The sequence below is a fragment of the Amblyomma maculatum genome, chromosome 1 (genome assembly GCF_055883805.1).
Source record: "Amblyomma maculatum isolate TAMU_Amacu chromosome 1, ASM5588380v1, whole genome shotgun sequence".
Taxonomy (NCBI): Eukaryota; Metazoa; Arthropoda; class Arachnida; order Ixodida; family Ixodidae; genus Amblyomma; species Amblyomma maculatum.
Genome location: NC_139344.1, coordinates 102,177,977 through 102,191,329, shown reverse-complemented (window position 1 = coordinate 102,191,329; position 13,353 = coordinate 102,177,977). Strand labels below are relative to the sequence as shown.

At 47.7% G+C, this 13,353-nt stretch overlaps 1 protein-coding gene and 1 pseudogene across 1 annotated transcript in view; one reads left to right on the top strand and one right to left on the bottom strand.

The window, feature by feature from the left end:
• The window catches only part of LOC146203324 (uncharacterized), a 492,360-nt gene that overhangs the window by 41,329 nt on the left and 437,678 nt on the right, over positions 1-13,353 (top strand). The gene's annotated exons all lie outside the window — the stretch shown is intronic.
• Positions 9,617-11,456, bottom strand: LOC146203330 (uncharacterized; annotated as a pseudogene).

Genomic DNA, 13,353 nt, shown 5'->3' with positions numbered 1-13,353 from the left:
TTTAGAGCCCAGCTCTTTGGCGCCCGTTCCTGCGTTTCGCGTCGCCGTCTGCGTTGTCCCTCGTAACCAGCTCCGCAGCCAGGGCAGCGCACGCTCCTGCCACCATTCGCCGCTGCGTGTCCCCCCCCCCCCCCCCTCCCCCTACCTTTTCCCTTTGTGGCGGCGACGGTGTTTTCCGGTGTAAATGGATCGCGGTGCATACGTCCTAAGCCGAAACGCAGAGCCATGTTGACTTGACTCGCTAGCGGCGTCAGCGGCATCAGTCAGTCGCTGCTATCTCTTCGCTGCGCAACGCTCCTACAGGTCCATACGCTGCCTTACGCGAACTCCTGATCCACAAAGCTTCTTTCATAACAGTCAAGAATTGTTAGTGGAGTGTTTCTTGAAGAAATACGTGTGAAAAATAAAATAAAAAAGTCTGTAACTGTACATACATGTCTTGCTCGAAATCTTTGCCTCAATCTATCGAAAAGCTGGAACAGCCAATGAGATATGCTCAAATTTCGCATTAGGAAGTAACGTAATCGTCGGTAATTTTTCTGTTGTAATAAAAGTAGAAAAAAAACGCGCGCGCTGATATATGTGGGTGTGCGTACTTTCCTTTTCATAACGCGCTGACCGCTTTCTTTTTTCCCTGGTGGGGGTGGGGGTGGGGGGGGGGGGTGGAGGCATTTCCATTGAAACACACGAGGCTATATAGTGTTGACGGTAAGCTAACCGCCCCTCCCCCTCCCCCATTTTTGTTTTTATTTAGAATAGCAGCTTGGGCGTGTTGCTTATGCATCTTGAGGTGACAGCGCGGAACGTGGACGGGAGCACAAGGTCAGAAGACGACACAACGAATAGATTGATGTTTTAGATTGAGCTCCTTGTGCTATATACAGCAACATGAGCAGGTGGGCTGAAGGCGAATGCACCAGCGCTGGTAGTAAGCGTACATTGGTAATGGTACTCCCGCTATAATAACTACCGCGAGCTCTAGTTTCAAGTCAGTCTGCGCTCTTGTTGCGACATTTTTAGCTATAATGTGCGTTGAGAAAGCGGACTGCCATACTAGCAGCACTCGAGAGCGTGAGTGCAACATGATATTTCTGAAATATATTCAAAATATATGTAATGCCTCCCTGAGGGGTAATGTAAATAAAATAAATAAATAAATAAACATATTCTGAGCAATAAGACGACCAGAAAAGTGAGACATCACGAGCAGTTATCTAAATATGCGCCGCTTTGCAACTAGCACATGTGTTTCTTGACAATGATTTCATAATTTGAAATTTACCAGCCCCGGAATTCTTTTTACATGTCTGGGGATCGTACAATAAGATACCCTTGTTGATTCATCTGCGGTTCCAATGAAGAAGGGGGGGGGGGGGGGGGGGGGATCGCCCCATTTAGACAAGTACTGGCGAACCTACACCGTTTGCAAACATTGTCCCCACGAATGTGTGAAGGGTTTGTTTCATCATTGATGGAAAAAAGAAAAACAGCCCGAGGAAACAGTACGGAAAATCGAAGAACTGACAAACATGGCTGTCAGTCCTCACATTCCTTCTGTAGGTAAACCCTCGTAACTGCCATAAATAAAGCGGGTACTCCAAAGCACTTTCCATGCGCCGCGACGTCAACGCCGCCGTCACGGCAGGCGTCGCAAAAGGGGAATGCACCTGCATGTTCGTGGTGCTGGCTCGCTCACCCTCTCGCGCGGACTGAGAAAATTTGAAAACCGTGAAGAAAACTATTCTGTGAAGAAAAGAAGCAGGGGGAGCTAAGTGGACTTCAGGGCGAGAAGAATGGAGTAGGGGACAGCCGCGCGGTCCCAACCCCTCGCTAGTTTTCGACGCGTGTAGCACGCGCCAGATATCTGGCAGGGACAGATCACAGCATCAGAGCTCGCGATGCACGCAGGCGCTGCGCGCATGCGCAGACCGGCTTTGGCTGACGCGTGCGACGACGTTAGCGCGGCAGTGCATGACGCATGTGTGTTTGGAGTCGGGGCTTATGTATTCCAGTAGTTCCCTTCACCCCACGCCACTTCTACCCACAACATGACGCAATTTTGGATGTACTTTGGGGAAGTGGTATGCCTTTATACTTTCTTCAATCGCCACACTGAGAGAAAAAACTTTACGAATGCTAAGCAGCACAGGCATCGGAATGTATTCATTTTCATGTTAGACAAAACATTTTCCCAGTGCATGCCCAGATTATTGTGGTCAATTTTGGTCAATCTAGTCTGAATTTACTAGCTTTTGTAGGCTTACAAAAAGCGGCTGTGAGCTTTAGGCACACTGTCTCTCTGCAATGCTGTTTCTTGGGCTAGTTGGTGGAGTTTGCTCATTTTGACAAAGCGCAAAAAAGAGGCAGGGATGGTCGAGAGACATGGGACAAAGCGCTTTGCCTGTCCCTCGTGCCTGTATATTTTTAGCCCTTGCCAAAATGACCAGTCCCTGTCCTTCTCTCTTCCTCTATCATGAGATCAATCATGGTGGCAATTCGTTGACCTCACCCCAATGTTTTTTTGTTTCACTATATCCATGCAGCGTTTCAGCAGGATTAGAGTTGAACAATGGCAGAGCTGGTTCAGGGCCACTTGTTACACCTAACCCTTATCCTCCTGCTTTTTTTTGTCCACACAAGAACTTCTTAGAATGACTTTCCAATCAGTCGGCTGAAGTATGCTCGTGAACGCTCAAGATGCAAGTTGATAGACCCTTGAAGCAATTTTTCTAAACCAAGAAAATGGCAGATGCTGCGAATATTTATGCTGTTTCAAGTCATTTTGTTTTTTGAACATTATGTTTCCATTCCCTCCCATTTATTTCCGATTTTATCATTGCAAAGGAGTGGAAATTTGCCTTCCAATCACTAAAAAAAAAAAAAAAATAGTCTGCAAGGCGTGGTCGCCATTTGTTATCTGTGCACAGCAAAAATGGGTGATGTTCGCTACACGTGGGAACGAAGCTATAGCGATAACTCGACGCGGTCAACTGTGGGTTTCACCGCAAGGTCTCGACATATAGCTGTCTACATCAAATTGACGTGGCATTGTTATCAAAAATCATTTCGAAACGGATTGAACAGGTTCAGCCCAGTTCGTGAATGTGCCTTCGTGCAAGACTCAGGCTCCTATCTCCTGAGGGAAGCAACAGCTGCTGCCTTGGTAGATCTTGCCGCGTGTCTTCTGCGTGTTTGCTTGGAATTGCTTTCGCACTGCTAGCTGTGCTACTACGCTTATATTTCTGAATCTTTTTGAGTAAGACCACGTGGCTCCTTGATGCTAAGCAGTAAGGATTACAACTAGCGTTAGTCTTTGGTTTTATTTTCTTTTACTGCTTTGCATGTTTGTTATCGGAAATGCTTTCAGTAAAAAAAGAAAAATGCCGCTGGTGACCTCGACGTCAAAACTGCGCGCCGAATCAGACTGTCATGTGATTTCCGCTCCACACATCGTCGCATATTTCATTTCGGTGGTGTTATGGTGGTGTCAATCGACATTTAGCCATTCGGAGACAAAAATTCTGAGCCTCCTCTACTTACTTTACTAAAACCAACTGACGTGTTCGAAGGTGTGAAGAAAACGATGTCCTATGTCAAAACCAAACGCGACGTTTATTTACTTTTTTTTTTTTTTCGGTACAAAACCGAAATGAGGTAGTGCGTGCGTGACCTCAACGCTCCGTGTGTGCTACCTTGGACGTATGCTGCCGTGCGCCCCACCCCGGCAGCTGGTGCATTGTGTCGCGTGCACGATCTGTCTGCGACAGGACGCTACGTGCGCGCGACTATGTATATACATCAATGGTATTACATATATATGTGTATATATTTTGTAAACAATTGCAGGGCCGCTCGCGCGCAGGCATTTGTGGACAGTGCTCAGACCTTGCGCGCGAGCGATGCGAACTCGTTGACCGTCTTTACTTTGTAAATAATGTACAAAGCTCCCCCTGTCCTTTCTTCCTATCGCTCCCCTCTCTACTTCCCCTCGCTATCCTCTCCCTATCCCCTTTTCCTTCCCGCCGGCCGCAGCTCAAGTGCTTCAGTGTTTTTAGATAGCAGTTGCCGCGGCCGGCAATACTCTTTTCCTTCTTTTTGATTATTTAAAAAAAATAATAATAAATCAACCACTACCACCACCACCCACCAAGAAACACCCAAAAAGCTTGGAATTTCACCGCGATGACTAATCGGGGATGACCATGTGCGCTCGTAAAGGGAGGCTGTCATTGTGCTAATAAATACGTTCGATTTTTTTCATTGCGGCAGTCTAAAAACAGTGGCGATGTGCGTGTGCCGCGATGGATATCAGTACTCTGTTCTGCACGACCGCCCGATACAGACACGCGCTTCATTCCGTCAACCCACCTTATGCACTAAATGTCCGCGAAAGCGTTTATGGTGCATTGCATAATCAATCAATATATCAATCAACCTTTATTTAATGTGCGCAGGAACAACCATGTGGTCTTTGTGCTGCAGCACAAATAAAAAAAAAAAAACAAAAATGAAAAAGCACAAACATGTTTACACACACAGAGAGAACACAAAAAAATAAATAAATAAATAAATAATAATAATAATAATAATAATAATAATAATAATAATAATAATAATAATAATAATAATAATAATAATAATAGTAATAATAATAATATTAAAACAGACCCCTGGCCCTGAAACATGAATCCACGGCTTCGAGGCTTACTATTTTGAGCATAGCGTAGACGCATAGAGAAGTAGAGAGTGCCGGCTGCGCACGCGCATTAGCCCTACTTGGCCCCACTAATACCACTGCGTGTGCGCCGAAGGAATCCGGTAATTCGGTTTACATGTAGGCAAGCACTTTTCTCTTGTCACAGTGAAATGCGCCCAGCTGCCCCCTCGGTGTCACTTTGTTTATGTTACGCTGTCTGCAGTTGAAACTTCTCTCTTTCCACGCAGCGTAGTGCGGTCAACTGTCCCACCTTTGCGAAGATGTCCATACACACTTCGTAAGTGACCAAATACAACTAGACAGACGTACAAGGGCTGTTACGTTTCATTATCGTTTCATTACGATGATTATCGGTGATGACGTCTGGTTTTTGATTATCTATGAGCACATATTTGTAATGTTTATAAGCATGAAAAGCACTGAACCAAAACAGTGTACATTCTCATTTCAGCTAACGCTCGACATTCGGTTCAGCAGCGTCGAATTCCTTCGTTTCTTTTTTTTTTTTTTTTTTTTCCATCTGTACTCCGTATGCGACGTCGACCTTTTGCAGTTGTATTTCTTGTAGCGGCTGCGAAGCTACATTCAAAACGGTGCTTTCCGAGAGGACAGCTGCACCTAAGCACACGTGTGCCACTGAAAGCTCTAGGGAACAGAGCACGCACCAACGAAGATGTGAAGGAGACAACCACTCGATACCGCCGGCCGAAACTATCTGTCCTATTCCTTTTTCGACCAATATTTGAGAGTCGCATGACGCACATAGCATCTAAACGGTGGATCATACGCGTGGTACGCCAGCTGGCGTATCGTGATGTCACGTGCGAGCATTTTGCCAGCACACCATGCAGCATAACGTGGCGATATCCGTAGCACTCGCTGTCAAACACATAATGTCTAGTTAAAGTTAAATTAAGTTAAATTGGTTCACAGGAAGGGAAAGGCGCAGTAACTGTCACACTTGCTCTGTGGACACCCGAACCGCGCCGTAAGGGAAGGAAGGAGGGTGGGAATGAAAGTGGAAAGAGAGAAAGAGGAGCCGTAGTGGAGGGCTACGGAGTAATTTCGACCACCTGGGGATCTTTAACGTGCGCTGACATCGCACAGCACACGACGCCTCTTCGTTTCGCCTCCATCGAAGCGCAGCCGCCGCGGTCGGGTTCGAACCCGGGAACTCCGGCACAGTAGTCGGGTGTCTTACCACTGCACCACCCCGGCGGGGCGTCACATAATGTCTAGATTTTGCGAGAAATACACTGGACCAACTGCGCGCACGGATGAAGAACCTCGTCCAAGCAACCTGCAATCTGTCAAGGCATGTCTTAATTTTGATAAATTTGCACTTTTGTCGCCAGCCGAAAAGCAAGCCCGATATATGTAAATTTACCGGAAGATTCTGCGCATTCTGTTTGGTTTTTGCTAGCCGTGTCACTTGCTATCCGAGCCTGAAGCGCCTGGCGAAATACGAATGCGGGAGGGAAAAAGGACAGGGCCAGAAGCATATTCAGAAAAGCACAAAATAGCGCAAAGCCCCTCAGCGATTGGGCGTGAAGGTTAGCGGCTTAGCACTGCAGGCGAGCGTCCACTGTTCGCACACAATGCAGGGGTGCAAAGGGTGATGCGGTGACCATGTGCAGGTTCTTCGTGCGAGCGAATAGCCCCCGCATAAACCACAGTGTATGCGCGCAAAACATGTGCACGCACGCAGTGTGCGTGTCATGTCTTGTCACTTAAAAAAAACTTTCACTCCGCGGTCCTTACCTAATGAACTGTTTGTGTTTCCACTTTGAGTAGATGCGTCTCCTTGTGCTAAGAACCAGTGGTGTCTCGCACCACGTTCTCAATCGAGTGGTGCCTCCAGGTATCCATTCCTTTCACTCCACTGACACTCTGTGCTTTCCTCTAGATCATTAATTGTAGCCTCTGCATCAGGTGAGAGAGTTGTCAAAATTCTTCCTCTATGGAATGTTTGAAACCGGATCTGCTGCAGAAAGAAGTTGTTTCGACAGGCAATGAATTTTTGAAAAGTGTGACACTCACCTCACAAACAGCAATGCAAATAGCAACAAGCAAAACACTTCACTGCACAAAAGTAGTATAGGTGGGTTGCAGAAACCTAGAAGTCGGCAGAGCAAAACCCCTTCACCATGGCAGCCAAACCTGTTTTGAGGGCAGAAGTTGGGTGCAGCGCAGAATACTTCTATGTCAAGCCTGATGTCATGCGCAAACGTGTTGAGCAGAATTCCTTCACTATTGAGAGCCTGGAGGAGGTAGGGGCAGGGGAGGTGTTATGAATGGCACTCACAAACGGAGGGGTTCCTAATCCCATAATTGCAACAAGAAGAAGAGGGGTGCAGGAAATGTACGTGGCCATTATTACCACAATAGACGTCTCCTGCACTGCACCTGATTTCTGCCCCCAAAACAGGTTTGGCCGCCATGGTGAAGGGGTTTTTGCACTGCAGAGAAGCTGACTTCTAGGTTTCTTGACTAGCTTCAATACTTTGAAGGAGTGTAGTCACGCGCGCCTCTCCTGGCAATTGAATGAACTCTCACTTTTGCTGCTTTTACCTAGATGGCGCTAGCAGTAAAAAAACCTTTAATGACCGAATACAGGTGCAAATACTAATTATCACCATGGTTTGTGCTTCTTATTTTAACTTTATTTTACAGTAATACAATATTTAAAAAAAGCCAACTCAAACAAGGCTCACGTTGTTGAGTATGACGGCCTTCTCGATTGAGTGCCGTGTAGGAAAAATTGATTATATTTGAAGGCTCAGTATAATCGTGCTAATTGTATAAAGCGCAATTTGCGATCATTTTCACAAATAACTACTATTCTAGTTTCGCCATGCATGATTCCTAGGCTGTAGAATGAGCGGTTTTTCTGGTCAAGCTATGCGATGTGAGGCAGTATTACGGAAATCTTCAAATTGGAAAGGTAATTGAAAACGAACTAGCGAATAAATTTCGATGAAACTTCGTGCACTCAACTATTATACTGTGCGCCCGAAGTGGTAAATATTTTACTGCTGTGCACGTTGATAATGCGCAGATATTCGTGCCCAAAATAGCCAAACTTTACCATGTTGAAAAGGCTGCCGATCAAATACTAATTAAATTAAAACTAATTACGCGCCATTTTCCCTAATATAAATGCCCATTCTATGTGTAGGCCAAAGGAAACTGTTCTAAGTGCAGCAGTTTCTTCAGCAGATTAATCCGAAGTAGGGTATATCAACGACGCTAGCGAATTTGTCATCTGCAATACCACCTCTCATGCAGTTGATAACGTTGGCACACTAAAGCAGCGCACATCATTTGACAGAGCGTATATTAAGCTTTCGAATCATGCCTATATTGTGATGTTCGAAAAAGAACAACGCACAGAATGCTCACGCAAACATTGCCTAAAATGGTACATTCGTGCTGCCGGAGTGGGCAGGGGTCAAATGGATGCAGCTAGCACAGAACCGGGTTAAGTGGAGAAATATGGAAGAGGCCTTCGCCCTGCAGTGGGTATAATTAGGCTGCTGCTGCTGCTGCTGCTGATGATGATGATGATGATGATGATGAAACTTTACTGATAAAACTATAGGTCAGCTAGCATGCCGCAGGCTGTGGAGACCTTTGACGACGCCGGCCCATTCGACGGCCTTGAACTGAATGTCAGGGTCATCGCGGACCTTATCTTTTCCCAAGCTTCTTTAAGGCAGGCAGGAGTGCTGAGGGAGGCTTATGGGTTTTGCAGGCCCAGATCATATGATCGAAGTTGTCTCTTACCGAAACAAAAAACGGCAGAATGGATTCATATCCTTATTTATGAATTTTGACATGTAGTCTGGGTTGGGGGAGGGTGCCCGTCTGTAGCTGTCTCCATATGACTTGCTGTTGTCGGGTCAGTGTTTTATGGGGTGGTGGTAGTGTTCTTCTTATTGCTTTGTAATGTGCGGGGATTTTTGTTGCACGGTACGACTAGCTCACCTAAGGGTTCCAGTTCCTGATTTTGCGCCATCACTCGGCCGGCTAATTCTTGAGCGTTTGGTGAGCAGCCTCGATTCCCGGATTCCCCGCATGAGCTGGGTCCATTTAGTTCAATCTCTCTCTGGAGAGGAGATTCTTATTTCAGTGAGTATTTGTGAGGCGGGATTGGAGACTCTTCCTCTAGCAGAGTTACTGATGGCCAACTTGTAGTCGTTGTTGTGACTGGGGTTACGGCCGAGGCCCATACCGATTTCTCAGCAGCCGAAGACAGAAACGGGTCTAGCGGACGCCGGCGAGCGACCGCTGCCAAAGGCATCGAAGCGGCGGCGCCGGCTGGGGAGTGATCCTTCGTCTACTGCTGCGGCGGCCAACCCTCCCCCCCCCCCCTTCCCTTTCGGGACGGAGAGGGGCTACCTTTCGGTTCACGGCGGCGACCGCAGAGAACCTGACTGACCTTGTGCTGAATGGACCAGAGACGCGTCACCGAGCAGCCTTGACCCCGCTCGCCAAATCCTTGAAGCAGGCGGGTGACCTTCTTGGAATTACGCGGGGGAAATGACCGCCGCCAGCGGGCGACTTCGCCGACTGTTTCGCCTTGGTGCAGGATCGACACCACCAGCACAACATCGTCATCGACACCAGAGAAGTTCGCCCTCGCCACCGAAAAATGTGGGAGGAGGTTCGAGCACCACCCTCGGCAGTGGGCGGCACACAAAGATCTCTTGTGCCCCACTGATTGGACTACACCGATTGAACTGTTTCCCCAGCTAGGGAGGTGGGGACAACCGACCGTATTTAAACGGTGGAAATTGTCTCCTCAGGCAGCTCCGTTTTCTTCCGCCTACCTGTAAATATCACATCATGTAAAAAGAGTATAAAACTTTCTTTTTTGCTTTTCCTCCCTGGCTGCTCCTAGTCCTTCGTCTCTGCTCCACATGGTTCCGCGGTGGTGAAGTCTATAAGCCCCCGAACCTCGATCACATCATCGCTTATTATGGTTGTTGCATTAGTAAAGGCGATGGCCGCAGCGATGGCGGCCTCCTCCGCCACTAGTGGTCTGGATGTGGAAACCGCCTCCACCATAACCAGTATCGCTGGGTTAATACTGGGGTGTGTGACTCCACATATCGAATATTAGGGTCTTCCGCGTCTTCTGCGGCGTCGACGTAGATGACATCCTGTAGCCGGCTCACGGTCTTGTGCAGACTCTGATCTCGTGCTTCTCTTCGGCCTTGATGTTCGTGGGGGTCCATTGCTGTAGTACGCTGACAGCACCGAGGAAACGGAGGAAGCTGACAGACGAGCCGATCAGTGTGCTTTTCCGAAACTTCCGTTGAGTAGATTTCACCAGAGCGCTCAGATCATGCCTCGCGAGGCGCTGTCACAAGCAATGTACTTATCAGAGCACTGCACGGGATTGATTTTCTGGCCCGGGCCCGAGCTCAGCCCGGGCACATGTTGTCAAGCCCGAGCCCGCGCTGACATGGACCAGGCCCGCCAATCTAAGTCTGCGCAAATGCCTTAACTACGCAGTGCTTAACTATAGTGGATAAGAAAAAATCAAAATGACAGAAAAACGTAATATATTGTAGCAATATTGATGTTACTGCGTAAGCCAACGTTACTCACACAAAACAAGTGCACCCGAGCCAGACGGCACCTGAACGCGCGCACACTTCTTCGTCCTCCTACACCAAACTCGTCTTCTTCATCCATCAAGTCTGTAACAATATTTTTTTGAGCAGAGAATGGGCACAGCTAAAGTGCTGACCGAAGGAAATGCTTGGTGAGGAAATTTTTGGCAAGACATTTTATTTAAAGAAACTGTGTAGAATGTATATACGTTTAAAAGCTACGGATTACATGCATTATACATATGACACCTTATTAGCAATTAGCTCTTGAGACAAGTTCTTTGCTTAGTCAAACACTAAACGATTTTACCCTGGCAACTATGTCACAAAAACACGAGTGGGCAAAGGCAGGAAAAACAAAAACCTACGTATGCTCTTACAAGAAAAGTAAATTGTCCACAGTATCCGGCTTCAAGCAGGTCCTCGTCTCTTGAAGTACTTAGCCGGCTGCACTGAAATTTCGTTCGTTCCTGGTGGTTGTGGCTGGGATGCAAAGAACTTTTTTTTTTTTTTTTTGCTAAAAATGAAAGTGCAGGGTACTTGCTCTGTGGCGCTCCCCACTATGCCAGCAGCCTCGCAAGTATCGCTGTGTTGAAGGTATCTCTCAAGCTCCGGGCCAGTTTGCTGACTGTGGCCACCATTTTGCCTTGAAATCATCAAGAAACCTGCGTTTCGCAGGACTTTCACTAATCGGCGGGTCTTACCTTGTCTCAACTTGTGGCGAATTTAGATCCATCAGCACTTCGTCTATCCTGTTGGGAGCAGTTCCCGCTCATCAAGCATGCGGAGCTGAAGAAAAGGCGGCCACAGGAGTGTTACAAATTTATGCATCTCTCCTGTGGGCAACTTCACTTGAAGAAACTCCAGTGCCATCGAGTTAAGCTTGCAAAGTGTTGGGGAGTCCGCTAAAGCAACAGTAAGGTGCTTCTTCAGTTTTGTATAATACATCAGCACAAGGGGCAGCGTTACCGTTTTGTCCTGTTCGAGTTTTTCACTGGGCTCCAAGAAGGCGACGATCTCCTTCAATAACGTCTTGTTGACGTCTTCCAAGAGAGAATTTCTCTTGAGCCGAGAAGGTCCTCTATCGCGTCGTACTGCTCTAGCACTGTCTTCACCATGGCAAGCTTGAAGTTCCACCTGGTGAATATCTCTTGGCACACTCCGCGTGGTAACAACACTCTGTATGCATATGAATACTTTGCAGCTGTTCCAGCAGGTCAGGTAGCTCCTGAGTGCATCATCGAATGTGTAGCGAAGAACAGTGTTCAAAACGTGAGCGCTGCAGCTCATTCTTGTGTGTGGGCGCAGCGCGTTCATTATGTTGGCACCCTGGTCCGTGACAAACGCCGACACATGCTGAGCATAGTTTCATCAATGTCCAATCTGGCGCTTCTTCCAATAACCTCTTTACGGATGTTGTCTCCCGTCTTGCGCTCAGGGGCAAAGTCACTTGTAAACAAAACAAGGCTCCTCAATTTCCATCATTCACGTAATGCACAGTTGCTGTGATGTGCGCTACTTTCATGTAATCATCAGTCGTCAAGGGTCATCGAGCAGCGACCTTCCTTCATCGCTGACTGGATCTCGGGCATCAGTGTTTCACGAAGTTCGTCTGACTCTCCGTGAAACCGTTCTCGGGTGCGGAAGCACGCTCCTTGAAGAGACACTGCCATACTTGGCGCCGATAGCAATTAATTCGTCGGCGATTTTCAGGAATCCGTCGTCGCAAACGATGACAAACGGCCGCATATCTTTTGCACATTTTGCCCAAGCAGTTGTCAGAGTCATCTTGACGTTCGTCGAAACCTCAGGCTTTTTGTCGTTGAAGAACGAGGAAATGGCAGTGGTGCCACTCGAGTTCTTGCACTTGTGCCGATGCAGGTGCGACGCACCAGTCTTGCCTCCATCGAAGGCAAGGAAGCCTTTGCATTTTTTTGCACTGCACATGCCCTCAAGATATACACGTCAACGACTTCAAGAAAATTGCTCCAAACCTCGATTTTTTTTTGGCTTGCTTGGAGACAACCTTTAGTTTTCCGGTAGCGAGCTTGTCTCTTATTTCCGCTGCATTCATTTTACCGACAGAAAAATAAGACTCATCAAAGCCAGCGCGCACCAAAACAGCCAATGCTCATGCCTGAACGAACAGCGATAGCCTCGAACTCAGTGTCCTTCTTGGCATTGAAAACAAAACTAATACAAACTCAAGCATACATACGTAAAAGCTAAGTTCAGCTGGCCGGGCGAAAGACGTAGAAATCAGCCGCTGCGGCAGAAGGGGGAGTCATCATCATCATCATCAGCAGCCTGATTATACCCACTGCAGGGCGAAGGCCTCTCCCATATTTCTCCACTTAACCCTCTTTATGACTCTCTTTATTATTATTATTATTTTACCGAGTTCAAATGGGATTTCTTGTTGCTTACAGCTGGTATCGGTGGCTGAATCCCGATAGACGGAGCCGTTTAGGGAAACTTTACCATTCGCAGTGCCTGACTCTACCATTCGCAGTGCAGTACCACAGCAGTTGCCCCAATGGCTGGAGGCCAGCAAGAAGCGGCTGAAAGCACGCGCGGTGCCCAACACCAAGTTAATGGCGCATTATTTGATCACCGGTATGGTTCTCTCGAGCACCCGAATTGCTGCGGGCGAAGGGGTGCGCGCTTTCAGCATGCCGACAGTGCATGCTTACCCATGGCCTGGTTGTAAGAAGGGCGCAAGTTGTAGCACGCGAGAAGCCACTTGTGTGCAACGCCCGACTCAGCTAATCGCTACGAGATGCGTCAGAACCTCGTGGCAGGGGTCCCATTGAGAAGGTCGGAAACCACTGCTGGACGTAGCGGGTCACTCAGATGCCCTTGAGGAAGGGCAGTAACAAGCGTTCGATTGCGGTAGAACTGATAAGGACACAAAGGGGAAATTTCCCACGGAGCGGGTGACCATGTCCTAGGTAAGGAAGGGACCGAGCGAGGGTGGCTCCAGCTGATGCCTGAAGGCACAAGCGACGGCCGTCA